We start from the raw sequence: 16,290 nt of genomic DNA on the forward strand, positions 1-16,290 counted from the left end.
CCGTTTGAACAAACACAATACACAGACGCACATATTGACACTGGCACAACTCTCATGGCCAACATTTAAAAAGTACATTTCATGTGAATGTTAAGAAGCTTAATGGACATAGGTAGGAATGAGTGCTCTTGGGAACTCTGATGTTAAAGCCTTCTCTTGAATTTCTATCATCAGTTGGTAACTTTTATTACCATTGGTAATCATTATTTGTAGCATTTGATTTCTAGTTCTCAGTATTAAATAAACCCAAAAATATATAATGAAAAAAAAAACATTTCAAAATTGGTGAAATATGACTGTGCTCATTTATAAAGTTACTATATGCTTAAAAAGTGAAAGTACAATATAAACATACTCCATTACAAGTAAAAGTCATGAATGCAAATTGTCCTAAAGTTAAAGTAAAGATGTATTATTTGGGGTTTTGTTTCACAGATTTATTTTATAATATATATTATTGTTATTGATGAATTTGCATCACTTCATCAACATTTGAAATGTAGTAGTGCAATATATGCAGCTGAAGAAAAGTTTAATTAAATGGTGATGGACTTTTTAATCTATTACAATAATGACATTACATTTAATTAATTTAAATTAAATTACAATGTATTGTATTATTTCTACTTTATATGAATGAACACATGTAGTGGAGTTAGAAGTACAATATTAATTTAATATGTCATATTAGAAAACAAGCCTTTCAAATGAGTGGAGACTTATGACTACAAGATGAAATGTTAACTTTCAATTTAGCTGAGTTAAAAACACACACACACACACACACACACACACACACACACACACACACACACACACACACACACACACACACACACACACACACACACACACCACACACACACACACACACACACACACACACACACACACACACACACACACACACACACACACACACACACACACACACACACACACACACACACACACACACACACACACACACACACACACACACACACACACACACACACACACATTTGTAATTGCATGTAGCTGTTTATCTGTTCGTGCACGCGTGTGTGTGTGTGTGTGTGTGTGTGTGTGTGTGTGTGTGTGTGTGTGTGTGTGTGTGTGTGTGTGTGTGTGTGTGTGTGTGTTGTGCACTTCTTGCGGCCGGCACCTGAGGGAATCTGGCGTGGTAACACAAGGGTGCGTGCTGTGCAGCTTGCCCACACACTCACACACACCCTCATAAATATAACACACACATACACAAAACCCCAAAGGGCAAGTTGGCACTGAATCAGAAGAGTATACAAGAAAGAAGTTCAACTTTCTGTGAGACGGCACACCTTTTAATTCATTATTTGCAGATACAACATGTCCACAATTATAATGAGTTGAAATAATTAAAACGCGTCTACTGCTCTTTCTAGATGTTTTTCCTAACCTCAGTTTTTACTTTCCATCCGCTCGTTGAGGGTGTGAACGGTTTCTCACCTGTGGTTTCTTTCTCTTTCACGCTGTCTTTCCTATATTTTCTCGATCTGTCCCTCATTAGTGTTTTTGACATTAACACATCAAAAATGTTAAACGCTTCTATTCTCTCTCAAGTCTCTCAGTTTCTCTCTCTGCAGGACTAATCCTCGAAGGCCCTCAGGGACAACCATTAAAACAGATATGTTCTGAAACAAAAGTTACTATATTCTTAGAAAAATAAAGTTATTTAAAATGTGTAAAAGAAAATGTTTACAGAAGCAGCAACTGCAAAAAAAATTACTGTTAAAATATGAACGTTTTTGATTAAAGTAACATCACAAAATAACCCTAAAAAGATCAAATCATGAATAAGACAATAAGACATATTTAAGACATTTTATGATGAAGAAATGTAAATGTAAAATGGTGCTGTAATCACCAGAGTATTTCTTAGGAATTTATTAAATTAGTTTATTAAAATGTAATTTCGAAATTCAACATTTTTACACATGTGCGCATATGAATTAAGTCTCTAATAATTAATTCATGATAAATACATATTTGTTTATATTGAGCATGTATTTCTTTTCAAAAAGGCTACTGCTTTCTTTATAATTTAATATCAATACAGAGTTATTTTCTGTGTAACTTCAAAGGAAATGATCGGAAAGTTATGAACCTGTAAAAAGAAAAGCGTCACCAGATTTGTTTTTGTTTGTTTGTAGCCTTCATTTAACCAGGTGAAAATCCCATTGAGATCAACAATCTCTTTTTCAAGGGAGACCTGCATGGGTTTTGAACACTAACTCATGCTGACAATTTGAGAACATGGTTTCTTTATTTATTTTACATAAAGATCGATTAGGATTATCTTTGAGCTCCTTAATGCCGGATTGTGTAAAAAGTGTAAACGGCCCTATTGAGATCTCTGGTTGGATCTGACAGGGTGGGAACGATGGGGAAGTGGAAGATGGATGGATGTGACGAGATGTTCAAACGACTTCCTGTAATGCCTTGAAACTCACTCTTTCTAGTCAGAAACCTGAAAAGTGTCCCGATGCTTTGGTGTGTCTGTTTGTGTGCGTGTGCATGTGAGCACCTAGTCATGCATGGTCGCATACAAACAGAGATCAGCGCTGGCTCTACGCACGACTGCTGCTGAGAAGAAGCTCTCTCATCACCTCTCTCTTTTTCCTGTCTCCCATTGACTCTTCCTTTCACACACTTTTCCTGCTCCTCCTTTCCCCTATGACTGTTTGACCACTAAATGGTATCCTCACTGCTTCAGAACATTTTCTTCAAGGCTTAAACCCTTAACCTTAATATCATGCAAATTAAAACTCTTAAACGCCAGTGAATAAGTCACCAGGTCAAGAAAATAAAAGCAGATTCTTGTCTCTCTTCTTTAAGGCTGATTCTTCTCATCAACTCCGACACAGCTTACATACCTCTTCAATCTGCTCTTATGCTTCGTTTGTCATGGAGGAATGTGTGCTGAGGGTTGACAGAGATATGAGGAGCCCGGGGCTTGTTAGTCTCTTTCTGTTCCTCACATTGGGAAAGCACCTGTTACCGTAAAACCCTGACATGTTTATTCTAACTGAGATGCCTCTCCTTTTCCAATAATGTAATTTCTTCCTTTACTACTTTCCATCCTTACCCAATATGCTCAGCACAAATATTTAGTCTAAGGAGAATTAGTGAATCATTTATGTTGTATTTGATGCAGTTAAAAGTGTCCCTAACATCTTCTGCTTCTGCATTCTTGCATCAGACATCAGACATGGTTTGGAAATGTTCATACTTTGAAACAAAATAAGTGCTTTTGTATAATCTTATAATACTTTTCTAATGATAACATTTCAAAAAGCTAAGATATTGAACTTGTCAATGCAAATGTTTTATGTTGTTTTACATCATATACCACTTAGGCTCTAACAGAATTACATTTTTTAAAGTGAGTTATTGTTCTTGTTCCTTACCCAGATATTTCCCATACTTAGTGCCATTCGCCAACATTAGCATCATTGAGGTCCTTTTAATTTGAAACAGTATTTAGCATATACAGAAGTGAGTTATAAACTTATTCTAAAGTATATCTGAGCAGTTTGAGTACAGTTTTGTCTTAGCAAAGCAATTTTAATGAGATAATGTATTTCCTTATAGCGATAAAAACAAGCACACACACGGAGAGAAGAAGAACATTATCATGCTTCTATTTTCTATTCAACAAGAATCACAACATGTAAGTTATAATATCTATCAGCACATGTCACCTATACAGTATCCATCACAGTAACCGGATATCAACTTAATACATTTACTTCAAGAATGTAGGGCTATTTAAATACACTTTATTTAGTGTTTATATTTTGAGCTCCGTATATACCACAATGTTTCAGAGTAAATGATGTATAATAATACAATAAAACAGTATTTTGCAGATAATTACTACTACAAATTGGCTCTAAAACATGATGCATTGTTTGGTGTAAGAAATATCTTTATCACTGCAAAAAAAATTAAAAAGGTAACTTAAAAGAAAATTCATACATATAGTGAAACCTTTGTTATTTTAGGAATTAAAAAGCTGTGTTTTTGAGTATCACATACACTTAATTTACTATTATGAATGCTTCGTATTGATAGACAAATAACCTTTTGCTGATAATACTAGTTTTGTTGCCACTAAATGATGTGAACATTTATGTCTTCAATGTCAATAGCTTAAGATATTTCCTTTACTGTAATGTTATTTGGTTTTCATTCTGATTCAGTCCAGTTCTGATACCAAGGCCTAGTGTCTGTGCAGGACTTTAAACATGACCTGCTCTGGTTTGCTGAGACAAAATATGTTTACGACCCTATGTCTGCAAGGAAGAGTGAGTGTGCACTAAAATCAGCTCGCTGTGTGTCCACTGATCTGTGTGCAGCAGTGTGAGTGTTTGCTTGATTCGTTGACCTCTGCTGGGAGATCTGACCTCCTCTGGGCTGTGGTAATGTGGTGAATGGAGAGAGCTCTTTAGCCAAAATCCTGCTGTCACTTTGTTTGGCCTGGACAAGAGAGGCTCCAAGAGTCTGGACACACTCTCTAACTAACCACCCCACCTCATCAGACCCACTCCTTTTTAATATTCCACCCCACCAGCCAGCAGCCGCCACACCCAGAAACTCCACATTGCCCCGAGTGAGGGATGAGGGCTGGGGGTTGGAGAGAAGGGGGTGGGCTTGGGTGTCAGAATGGGGAAAGGATAGAATCGAGGGCTGAGGAGGTGTCAGCAAGAATATGAAGATCAGCAGATTAATGGTAATGACGAAAATGCAAGGATAGGAAAGGAAATTGGGAGAGTTTTGGAGTTTTACAGTCACTTCAAAGTACCCTCGTGTTGGCTGTTTAACCTGGGGCAAGGCGAAGCTGCAGAGGAGTATATGGTGGTTGCATTGCTCAATACAAATGCATTTCTCGGAACTCTTCTCCAGGGCAAATGTGTTGACATGTTAAGCACAAAGGGATTTTACATGCAACAAAAATAGGGAGTTCCTGCAATTTCATCAATGTCATAAAACACAAAAATGTGGTTAAGCCTACACTGGAGGAGACTAAACTAAATACAAACCTGACAGACGTTAGGAACTTACATTTTGCTGGGATTCTCATGTAGTTAATGCGCAAATGTATAACAACTTTCTTGAGAAAAGAAGATATATACGAATGTTACGCAATATAGCATTGTGTCCAGGATCTTCATCCAATTTTATTTTAGGACATTATGAAGCATGCTGTCTGACTGAAAAACCTCTGTGCGATGGTAAATATTTGAGCTTCTAAGACATTTTTTGAATTCTCTCCAAATGCGTTTCTTAAGAGTCACTCAGGTGGAAAGAAGGTACATTTCACATTATTAAGCTCTTCAGAAGGTTTCCTGGTTTACTTTCATTCATTCTTTATTACTTCTGCATCAATACCCGCTGTCCTTTCAAACCGAGTTGTTTTCGAACAGTAAGTTTGTCATGTAGGCCAATAAAAACACGTCAAGGATTGTTTGAGAAAGTGAGTGTGTTGGTACTCCTTGTCTGTCATTCCTCTTTTATTTCTGTCTCAGACTGTTCTTTTGTTTTTGAAGGATCGGTATGCACACAATGGAAAGAGCCGGTAAAATAACAGCCAGCACTGTGGAATGACATGTAGTCTTTAGGCAGACTCGCACACACATCTACAATAAATCACACATGCAAACCTTCTCTCTCTCTTATAAAGGCCTGTAAGAGCTATTTAAACAAAAGACTAAGACACAGACATGTGATATTCCTGTCTGTCACACAAGCCACACTCTCTAAATTCTGCCTATCAACTAACAGACAAACAAATAAAGTAATGCTCATCAAAGCAAAAGACACTCAAAGAGTCGAGATTTCAAGAAACACAATATCTAGTAGCGTGTTGATTTAGTAATTGGAACTGGCAACATCTGATATTTGTTATTTGAATAGGGAAATGGAAATCTCAGAGCTGTGTGAGTGTTTACATTTTTAATGAAGACAAGTGAGTGTGAGCTCATCGGGATATGGAGGCAAGAGGGTAACACACTGAATGTATGGTGTTAAGGCCACTGACTGTGGTCCCACCCAAGCAGAAAGCAGGTATTGGGCTCATCTACATTTTAGGTTTCATCTGGACACCTCAGGCCAGAGGTTACTTCACTTTATAATTAGCTTTAGGGTGACATTCTTATCTGCAGTTACTAACAATCACAAACCAACCCGGTATCACGGCAATACGTGAACATGTGACGATTTACCATGCTGGGAGACGTGAAGATGTCACGATTTCGTCCCTTCAAACGTGACAGTTACACGGCATTGTTAACATGGCCCAAACAATGGAGATATACCCGGAAATGCCAAGCAAATGCTACCCCGACGCTCGGTTGTCAATATTAATATAATAATGATTTATTTTTTAATAGTCACACTCAATTTCCTCATGAAATACTTTAATGTAAATTTAAATTTAAATGTGAAGGAATGTGTGTATAACAAAATACATCCGTCATAAAAAATACCGGAAACAGACATAGGCAAGATCCTCAGCTCGGTGATTCGATGGTTTAGCTGCAATGCACGTTGGGAAATGGTGTTTATGCGATGTGAAATCTGAAAAAAAACGTTTAAATAAAATAATACTTTATTTCGAGTGTGCTTGCTTTTCTCTTTGAAAGTCATCACATAAAGGCATTGTAATACACGGTTCGGCTGCATTAAATATTACATATCTGCCGTAGTTCTCTATTTATAGAGCCCTGATGAGAAGACTTCAGGACAAACAGGAAGAACTGCCGCCAAAACTGAAAACGTGACGTGGATCATAAATATTTCAGCAATTAAACAACATCTTACATTTCTTTTCACACAATACGTCTCCTTGCTGTATCAACACTAAATCGGCTGACTTTTATATTTGATCCAATTGGTAGATAGGCTGTATTTACACTATAACCGTGCACGGCTGATAGAAAGGGACTCGTAGTGGTTAAAGCATGTTATTGAATTTTATTATTTTTATTATTAGATATTAATAGAATCCCTATAAAGTATATTCATTATTCGTTATTCTCTACTAATAGTTAATTAAAGACTGTATATAATGACTATTTTGCACATCCCTTTCAAGATTTTCTAAGGTTTATTGACTATACATACACACATGAATGAAGAACTTGGGTCACAGGTTCCTCAACAGTGCATTACAAGACATCTATCAATATGTGTGTATACCTCCACCATTAAACTGTCAAATTCTGCACATTTCTTATACTATCTACATACATAAGAGTATAATTAATGTGTATAATATCAGTTAAAATAAGTGCTTCAACATAAACAGGAAAGCAATATATTAGACGTTAAGTACTTTGTCAGGCTTAATATTTATGTGTAGGGTACCCCCAAAGTAATACCTTAACCTAAATTATTCTTTAATGTGTTAATAAAGGTTAATTAGTTTGTCTGTTTTGCACATCCTCATAATATCTTTGTACATCCGGCACTAAACTGTATTATTGTATAGACCACTCACAGTAACTTCTTGATTTTTAATATTCTATATGTCTATCATTGACCTTCTACTTTCCCCCTATGAAAGTATGTACTCTTAATATTTTTTTCATCAAATAACATTATTCAACAAAAATAACATTATTCAACAAAAATAATTCAATAACGTGCTTTAACCACTAGGCGGTGCACACAAGGTACACACAGCATACTAATAATAACTTTGTATTATAAGGACAGAGGGTGTCATATTGTCATACTGATATTCTGTACAAACTGTGAAGTCCACTGAGACAAATGTAACATTTGTGATATTGGGCTATATAAATAAACATTGATTGATTGATTGATTGATTATTAGTGTAGGACACTTATATGTATAACATCTGAAGATGTGTAGTTTTATTCATGTTTTTACATAATTTTACAGGATATTGCTATACTATTTCTCATGTTTTACTTCTACACATTCATATCTGATTTGTAAAACATCACTGACAGAAAGGTATATCCATCATTTAATGGTAAGCTATTGAAATTGTGATTCCATATATGTGTCTCCCATCACCCAAAACCTCTGACTATTCTCTCAACTCAGTATTTACATTCTTATATTCAAAGAAAATCAGTAATATCTTTAAAAACTACAAGTCCTTTTCTATCAGCTGTGCACCGTTATGGTGTAAATACAGCCTATCTACCAATTGGATCAAATATAAAAGTCAGCCGAATTAATGTTGATACTGCAAGGAGACGTATTGTGTGAAAAGAAATGTAAGATGGTGTTTAATTGCTGATATATTTATGATCCACGTCACGTTTTCAGTTTTGGCGGCAGTTCTTCCTGTTTGTCTAGAAGTTATCTCCTCAGGGCTCTATACATAGAGAACTACGGCAGATATGTAATATTTAATGCAGCCGAACCGTGTATTACAATGCCGTTATATGATGACTTTCATAGAGAAAAGCAAGCACACTCTGAATAAAGTATCATTTTATTTAAACTTTTTTTTTCGGATTTCACATCGCATAAACACCATATCCCAACGTGCATTGTGGCTAAACCATCGAATCACCGAGCTGAGGACCTTGCCTACGTCTGTATCCGGTATTTTTTATGACGGATGTATTTTGTTATACACACATTCCTTCACATTTAAATTTAAATGTACATTAAAGTATTTCGTGAGGCGTTCTAAAATGTTTTTAGATATAACTACGGTTCTAGTTGAAGAGTTTGTAAATTAACATGAACAGAGGCTGTTGCCTGGCAACGCAATTGCACAACGTCACGTCCGTTAATTCTACATCAACACACATGGATTAACATCGATTTAATACATTAATGTAGCCTTTGTTTCTGCTAAAAGAGGTGTCGACCAACTGGGGCAACAAGAAAATCGGTGAAATCGAGTGTGACTATTACAAAATAAATCATTATTATATTAATATTGACGATAACAACTGAGCGTCGGGGTAGCATTTGCTTGGCATTTCAGGGTATATCTCCACTGGTTGGGCCATGTTAACAATACCGTGTAACTGTCACGTTTGAAGGGATGAAATCGTGACATCTTCACGTCTCCCAGCATGGTATATCGTCACATGTTCACGTCTTGCCGTGATACCGGGTTGTCACAAAAACATAATAATTGCACTCAGATCTAGGTTGAGGCAACATTCCCAAGTAATAGCACACTTTACACAAACATAACTGTCTACTAGCCTAGTTGTTGAGTACACAAAGCCGGCCTATTCAAAGTGTAACGTCTGGAAACAGCTAGTCTGATTCTGCCCATCATAAAGAACCACATTTCGCCTTCCAGCACCACCAAGACTCAGTAAATCACATTACGTTTCTAATGTATTTAATGTATACACAAATTGATACTGTCTGTTAAGGAATTCAAAGATGATAGCAGACATGGACTCGTGAACATATGTTTATGAGACATGGGATTGCTCACAGTACTGAATGTATGTAAGTCGCTAATATAGCCCGATGTTCTGCTGATTAATTGGCCCTAAACATGTCCATCTCACTGTGACTAAAATAAAACATCTACCCTGCTCATGTGTTCTTCACCTGTATCTCTGCCCTCTCGAGCGACATTATGAGTAACAAATGACTTTGGACAAACCTCACATTTGTAGTGTGCCGGGTGAGCTCATTTTTCCCCCCCAGGCCAGGGACACCTTGGGGAAAAGCGAGGCCAGATATTTTTGTGAAGATGTCCTGCAGGCAGTAATACTACACGTTGGCGGTGTGGGTTCACAGCAGATACAGTACAGCTCAAATTCTCCAGAATGACAAGTTATTGCCAGCTGGCGTCGCAACAATCTGATCTTTATTTTCCACAGAATGGGACGCTGTTGCAATTCAATAAATGTTCCTGGAGCGTACGCCTGTTGTTTTATGTGTGTTAGATGTAAGCATGCAGTTTCAGTGTGTGGATGTTCACCTGCAGGTCAAAGTCAAGTGGAAACTGTGGAACATGAGGGCAGCAGTGAGAATATATTCCTGGGAAATGACTCTCAATCAGGCATCTATGCAGGTTTGATAATCATTCTAGAATTAAGCACTTCTCTACACATCCCTTCCTTTCCCTCACGATAAACATCACTCTCTCTCCCACTCTCCCGGCACCTCTTTCCTACCCTCCTCCTCCTTCTTTTCCTCATCCACCCATCATCCCTCTCTGTCCCTCTTCCTCTATGGATGAGTGGTGATATTCCCGTGGGATAGTGGAGGAGGAGAGCTTTCCAGGGCTTGTTGCTTCATCATCCCAAATAAAACAGGGAACATGTTCAGACCACCTCTCCGTGGGTTCAGTGAAGAAACCCTCTGACACAAACTCATTTTTTTCAAGTCATGCCCTCCTTGTACACACAATCACTTCTTTATATAATGCTGTTTAGCTCTTTCTTTTAAGATGCATATTCTTATTTTTTTATGTCCATTTAATTGTTCCTGTTTATGTGCAACCTGTTAATTCTATAATTTGCAGCCCAAACTTAATGTATGGATGGTAATGTAAACTTTTTAGCAAAATTACGTCCATAAGCGCTCCTCTACATATTACATTATCGTTGAAGGAAAGGAAAAGCAATTGTTATATAAAGTTTACATTAACATTTTAAGGAAAATCCTGCTCTGATTAAAGGGAAAGAAAAATATTCCCATGTTCACCTGAGTTCCTCCCCATAATCTATTTTTCTATCTCTCCCTCCCTTTTCCTTTCTTCGTCTCGCGCCCAGTTTCAGTCTACGTGTCTCAGCTCGTCTGAGTTTTAGAGGAAGCACGCACTCCTTTTCTCCTCAATCCTCTGGAACAATCACAGCGTGCCATGCTCAAGGGCCGCAGCAGGGTGCGCCCCATTGCAGAACAGGGAACAAGGAAGATTGACGCATTGGTGCACCTGTGACCTCAAGGCTAGGTTCACAAGTCTGTTGCCATGGAGCTAAATGAATCTGCTTTTCACTGTAATTAACTACCTGGTTTTGATTTAATCCCATAGGGGTTCAATTCAGAAACTTCCTTCTCAAGTCAAAAGTGTTGTTTTTTGTTCTTCGTGTCTTTTGTTTTCTAAATACAGCCCTAATCCAAATAGATATTGCTGATAGAGATGTCCCGATCCGATCACGTGATCGGGGATCGGAGCCGATCACGTGATTTTCAAAAGATCGGAATCGGGAGAAAAAAATCGGGGATCGGGATTTTTTTTAATTTTTTTTATTATTATTATTTTATTTAATGTTACAAAACAAAAATGACCATGTTCACATCTTAAAGTCATCCTGAGGACTTAGTTTTGGTTTAAAATTACACAACATCATGTATGTGTTGCTTTCTTTGGGCTTGTTTTCATAGACCTGTTTACTTATTTCTCTGAAATCTGGCAACAGAGTGGGCGCAGTGTCTAATAGTAGCAGTAAGCTAACGAGAGGCTACGTTCAGCTGGTGACTCGGGAGTCGGGACAGAGAAAATGTCAGGAGTTTGGAAGTATTATAAAATTGAAAGCGAAGGCAGTGTAACAGCCAGATGCAATGTTTGCAAGGCAGAGGTTCCGCGTGGTGGAAAGAACAGAGCTACGTTCAACACGACCAATCTAATACGCCACCTGAGAAACAAACACCAACAACAACAGGACGAGCACACAGCGGCCACTCAGGTAACGGCACTGAAACAACCGACACTTTCAGAGACTTTTAAAAGGAAAGAGAAACTGCCCCAGAACAGTGAAAAGGCCAAAAAAATAACAGCCAAGATAGCTGAATTCATCGCGTTGGATGACCAGCCGTTATCGGTTACCTTTTTTTTCTCTTAATGCATTGCATAAAGATCGGATCGGGAAAAATCGGTATCGGCAGATTGTCAAAATCAAATGATCGGAATCGGATCGGGAGCAAAAAAAGGTGATCGGGACATCCCTAGTTGCTGATAAAGCTTTAGATTTAAGACGTTTGTGTAAACTTTGCACACTAATAATCCAACCAATTTATCTTATAAACCACTGACGATTGGTCAACAATTATTGAGTTTTAAAGGAGCTAAAGTGGACCATAATAATTTATAACCATAGTAGTATAATTAATTGCATTTGTGGTTGTTTTCAAGCCATGAGTAGTGAAGCCAAGCCACTGTGCTTTGTTGACATGAATTTGACATAATTTGACCCAGTGGTTATTAGTGTGTGATTTTGCTACTGACTGACTAACTGCAATTCAATTAAAAAAATGATGAATTGTAATGAACACAAAAGAGTTAAGGAGTGCGTAAGTGTAATGTTTTGATTGCCTTCCGTCTTAAACTGAGCTTGGGTTAGGAGTAGACACTTCCTGTTAAGTGATAATGATGTATACCAACGCAATTTCAACGATTGTGATATTCAACCTATAATGAAACCAGACACATTATTAGAAGGTGTAATTATCTTAATGAATGAAATTATTGTTATGAGTGATGCATCAATAGTGTGGGAACTGGGCCTACAACAGAATGAGTGAATAAAGATTAACAAAAACTGCGATCTCTCGGACGATTTTAAGGGAAAAATAATGTCAAGTTATTTGAATTTGAACATCATTTTCTTGTTCTATAGGTCCAGTCAAAAAGCAGAATAGGGCTTAAGGAAGAATATTTAATGGAAAGTAAAGTTTAGATGCAGAAAGGTTAAGTATAGTATCCGTGGAATCACTGAAAACGTTTACCGTAACCTTCCAACATCAACAAGATTTACAATTTAAGTGAATTGCTGTGGTTATACAGTACAATAGTGAATATTAGTTTATCTTTTTGATTCATATCTGGCAGGCATGCACCTGCTATAGTGTGACTTCCGTCTCTCCTGAAAGAGAACTCACCTGTCGTTGCAAAGGGGGGAGGAGAGGGGGGAAGCTGGACTGAATGAATAGCGGAGGCCCCGGAGAGACAGTCATGCCTTCGAGCCAACTGTGGCTCGTCACCCGTTTAAAAAGAAAACTCAAATCAGGGGATAGGTGTGAATGGAAGACTGGAGATGATGTGAGGAAGAGGAGGAGGAGGAGGAGGAGGAGGAGGAGGAGGAGGAGGAGGAGGAGGAGGAGGAGGAGGAGGAGGAGGAGGAGGAGGAGAGGACATAAAGAGGGGGCGAGGAAGGAGGAAAAGGAGGGAGGGAGGGAGTTGTCGTCTCCTGCAACAAGTTTAACCTGAATCCAAAGCTAACAAGATGCCGTGATTGCAGGGCGCTGAAAATATGGAACAACCAAAGACAAGAGAAAGAAAAAGAAAAAGAAAATTAAACACTACCTCTTGTTTGCTCAGGTCTCCTCTCTCTCCTCAGGTTTCAGACAGATGACAGCTCTCTCTGTCTCTTTGACACAAACACACAAACAGACATACCCTCACTCACAAAAAATGCCGGTGTTTAGGTCTGGAAATGTGGCGAAATGTTGCAGAAAGAATAAAGTTGTGCCCCTTGTCTTATGTCACACTGCAATGCAAGACAGTCAGGATGCATGCACTATGAGCATGCAGGCAACATCTGTGAGGTACATCTGAGTGAGTGAGTGAGCCACACACACACACACACACACACACACACACACACACACACACACACACACACACACACACACACACACACACACACACACACACACACACACACACACACACACACACACACACACACACACACACACACACACACACACACACACACACACACACACACACACACACACACACACACACACACACACACACACACACACACACACACACACACACACACACACACACACACACACACACACACACACACACACACAGCTTTTCTCATGCATTTTTAAAGTCTTCACTCATTCGAAAATGTCGTCATGTTGGAAGGGTGGAAATGGTACATACTGTAGTTCCTTAAAGTGGGAAAATACTGTTGCAAAATGAAATCATGCATTACAAATAATATCTTAATGAGGGAAAGAAAGACCAACGTAAAAGGCAAAAGGACCACTTTCAGAGTGTTTCAGCAGATCATCCTGTAATTGTATTTATATGACTGATATATTAATATACAAGCAGCATTTTAATCTTCTGACTGTCCACTATCTTATAGGGCTAGACAGAAAAACTGTCTTAGCAAAAATGAAAATTGCACAATGGTGTACCAAATCAATGAGCACCGTGCACAAAATTAAACAGCTTTCTAAGAATAATACTATACAAATAAAAGTGTACAGTTGGGAACCAAAGAGAGAATAAAAGAAAATCATCCCCTTATGTTTCATACACCCACGCGATCACACACAAACACTGGGAGATGTGTAACACACACAGTGCACTGAGGTCAACAGTGGAGACAAAGTGTTATCTTACTCTTCTCATAACTGTGGGGGAGAAAAGGAAAAGGCTGCAGACCGAGAGCAGTGTTGACTGTGGGTCCTCACAACATGTCACTTTGTCTAGCTTAGAACCCAGGTTGTTGGTCAAAAGTCATATTGTTTAACTATACTGTAGTAATTACTGTTAAATGCACTGTGTGATTATAGTAATGTTCAATTTGTTAACATTGTGTCGTGACTGCATGTAAAAGCAGGGCCGTTTAAGTGTTACTCAATCATTTGTCATTGAACATAAGCAAAGTAGATTATGCCATGTCATAATGCGTCATGAAGCATTAGAAACTGTTGAGATATTAATAAGAGCATTACCTGACTAATCATGTGTCATAACACAAACATATTGTGAAATGGAAATGTTTACTTTGTCAGAAATGCTTAAATAGTTCATTGATTAACTCATATTTCTTTTGATTTTTTTTTAATAATTGATGATGTTACTATTACATTATTAATTGTTAGTCAATTTCATTTACACAGCCAAAAAGCACAAATTGGTTTAATGGGGCTTTAAAAACAGGATCAATATAAATAACAGTTTTTAACATGGAGAAAAAATAAGTACAATATGATAGGAAAATAGTTTTCAAACTCATTTTCAGAAGCCAAACAACTTATGTATCAAAGGGAATTAACTGTGAATTCACATCTTAAATTTAACCTGAAGAAAATACAAATGTTTTCTTAAAACAATCCTTAAAATGCCAATCATTTAAATGGCAATGTTTAATAAAATTACCAGTGTGTTGAGTACAACATAGGTTTTCATCTGGGTCATTATCGGCATCCGCCACAGCTACTGCATTGTCTTGCATACACAGTGGGGCAAAAAAGTATTTAGTCAGCCACCAATTGTGCAAGTTCTCCCACTTAAAAAGATGAGAGGCCTGTAATTGTCATCCTAGGTACACTTCAACTATGAGAGACAGAATGGGGGGAAAGAATCCAGGAAATCACATTGTAGGATTTTTAATGAATTAATTGGTCGGTAAAATAAGTATTTGGTCACCTACAAACAAACAAGATTTCTGGCTCTCACAGACCTGTAACTTCTTCTTTAAGAGCCTCCTCTGTCCTCTACTTGTTAACTGTATTAATGGCACCTGTTTGAACTCGTTATCAGTATAAAAGACACCTGTCCACAACCTCAAACAGTCACACTCCAAACTCCACTATGGCCAAGACCAAAGAGCTGTCAAAGAACACCAGAAACAAAATTGTAGACCTGCACCAGGCTGGGAAGACTGAATCTGCAATAGGGAAGCAGCTTGGTGTGAAGAAATTAACTGTGGGAGCAATTATTAGAAAATGGAAGATATACAAGACCACTGATAATCTCCCTCGATCTGGGGCTCCACCCAAGATCTCACCCTGTGGGGTCAAAATGATCACAAGAACGGTGAGCAAAAATCCCAGAACCACACGGGGGGACCTAGTCAATGACCTGCAGAGAGCTGGAACCAAAGTAACAAAGGCTACCATCAGTAACACACTACGCCGCCAGGGACTCAAATCCTGCAGTGCCAGACGTGTTCCCCTGCTTAAGCCAGTACATGTCCAGGCCCGTCTGAAGTTTGCTAGAGAGCATTTAGATGATCCAGAAGAGGATTGGGAGAATGTCAGATGAAACCAAAATATAACTTTTTGGTAAAAGCTCAACTAGACGTGTTTGGAGGAGAAAGAATGCTGAGTTGCATCCAAAGAACACCATACCTACTGTGAAACATGGGGGTGGAAACATCATGCTTTGGGGCTGTTTTTCTGCAAAGGGACCAGGACGACTGATCCGTGTAAAGGAAAGAATGAATGGGGCCATGTATCGTGAGATTTTGAGTGACAACCTCCTTCCATCAGCAAGGGCATTGAAGATGAAACGTGGCTGGGTCTTTCAGCATGACAATGATCCCAAA

The sequence above is a fragment of the Pseudochaenichthys georgianus genome, chromosome 22, assembly GCF_902827115.2.
Source record: "Pseudochaenichthys georgianus chromosome 22, fPseGeo1.2, whole genome shotgun sequence".
In the NCBI taxonomy this organism is placed as follows: Eukaryota; Metazoa; Chordata; class Actinopteri; order Perciformes; family Channichthyidae; genus Pseudochaenichthys; species Pseudochaenichthys georgianus.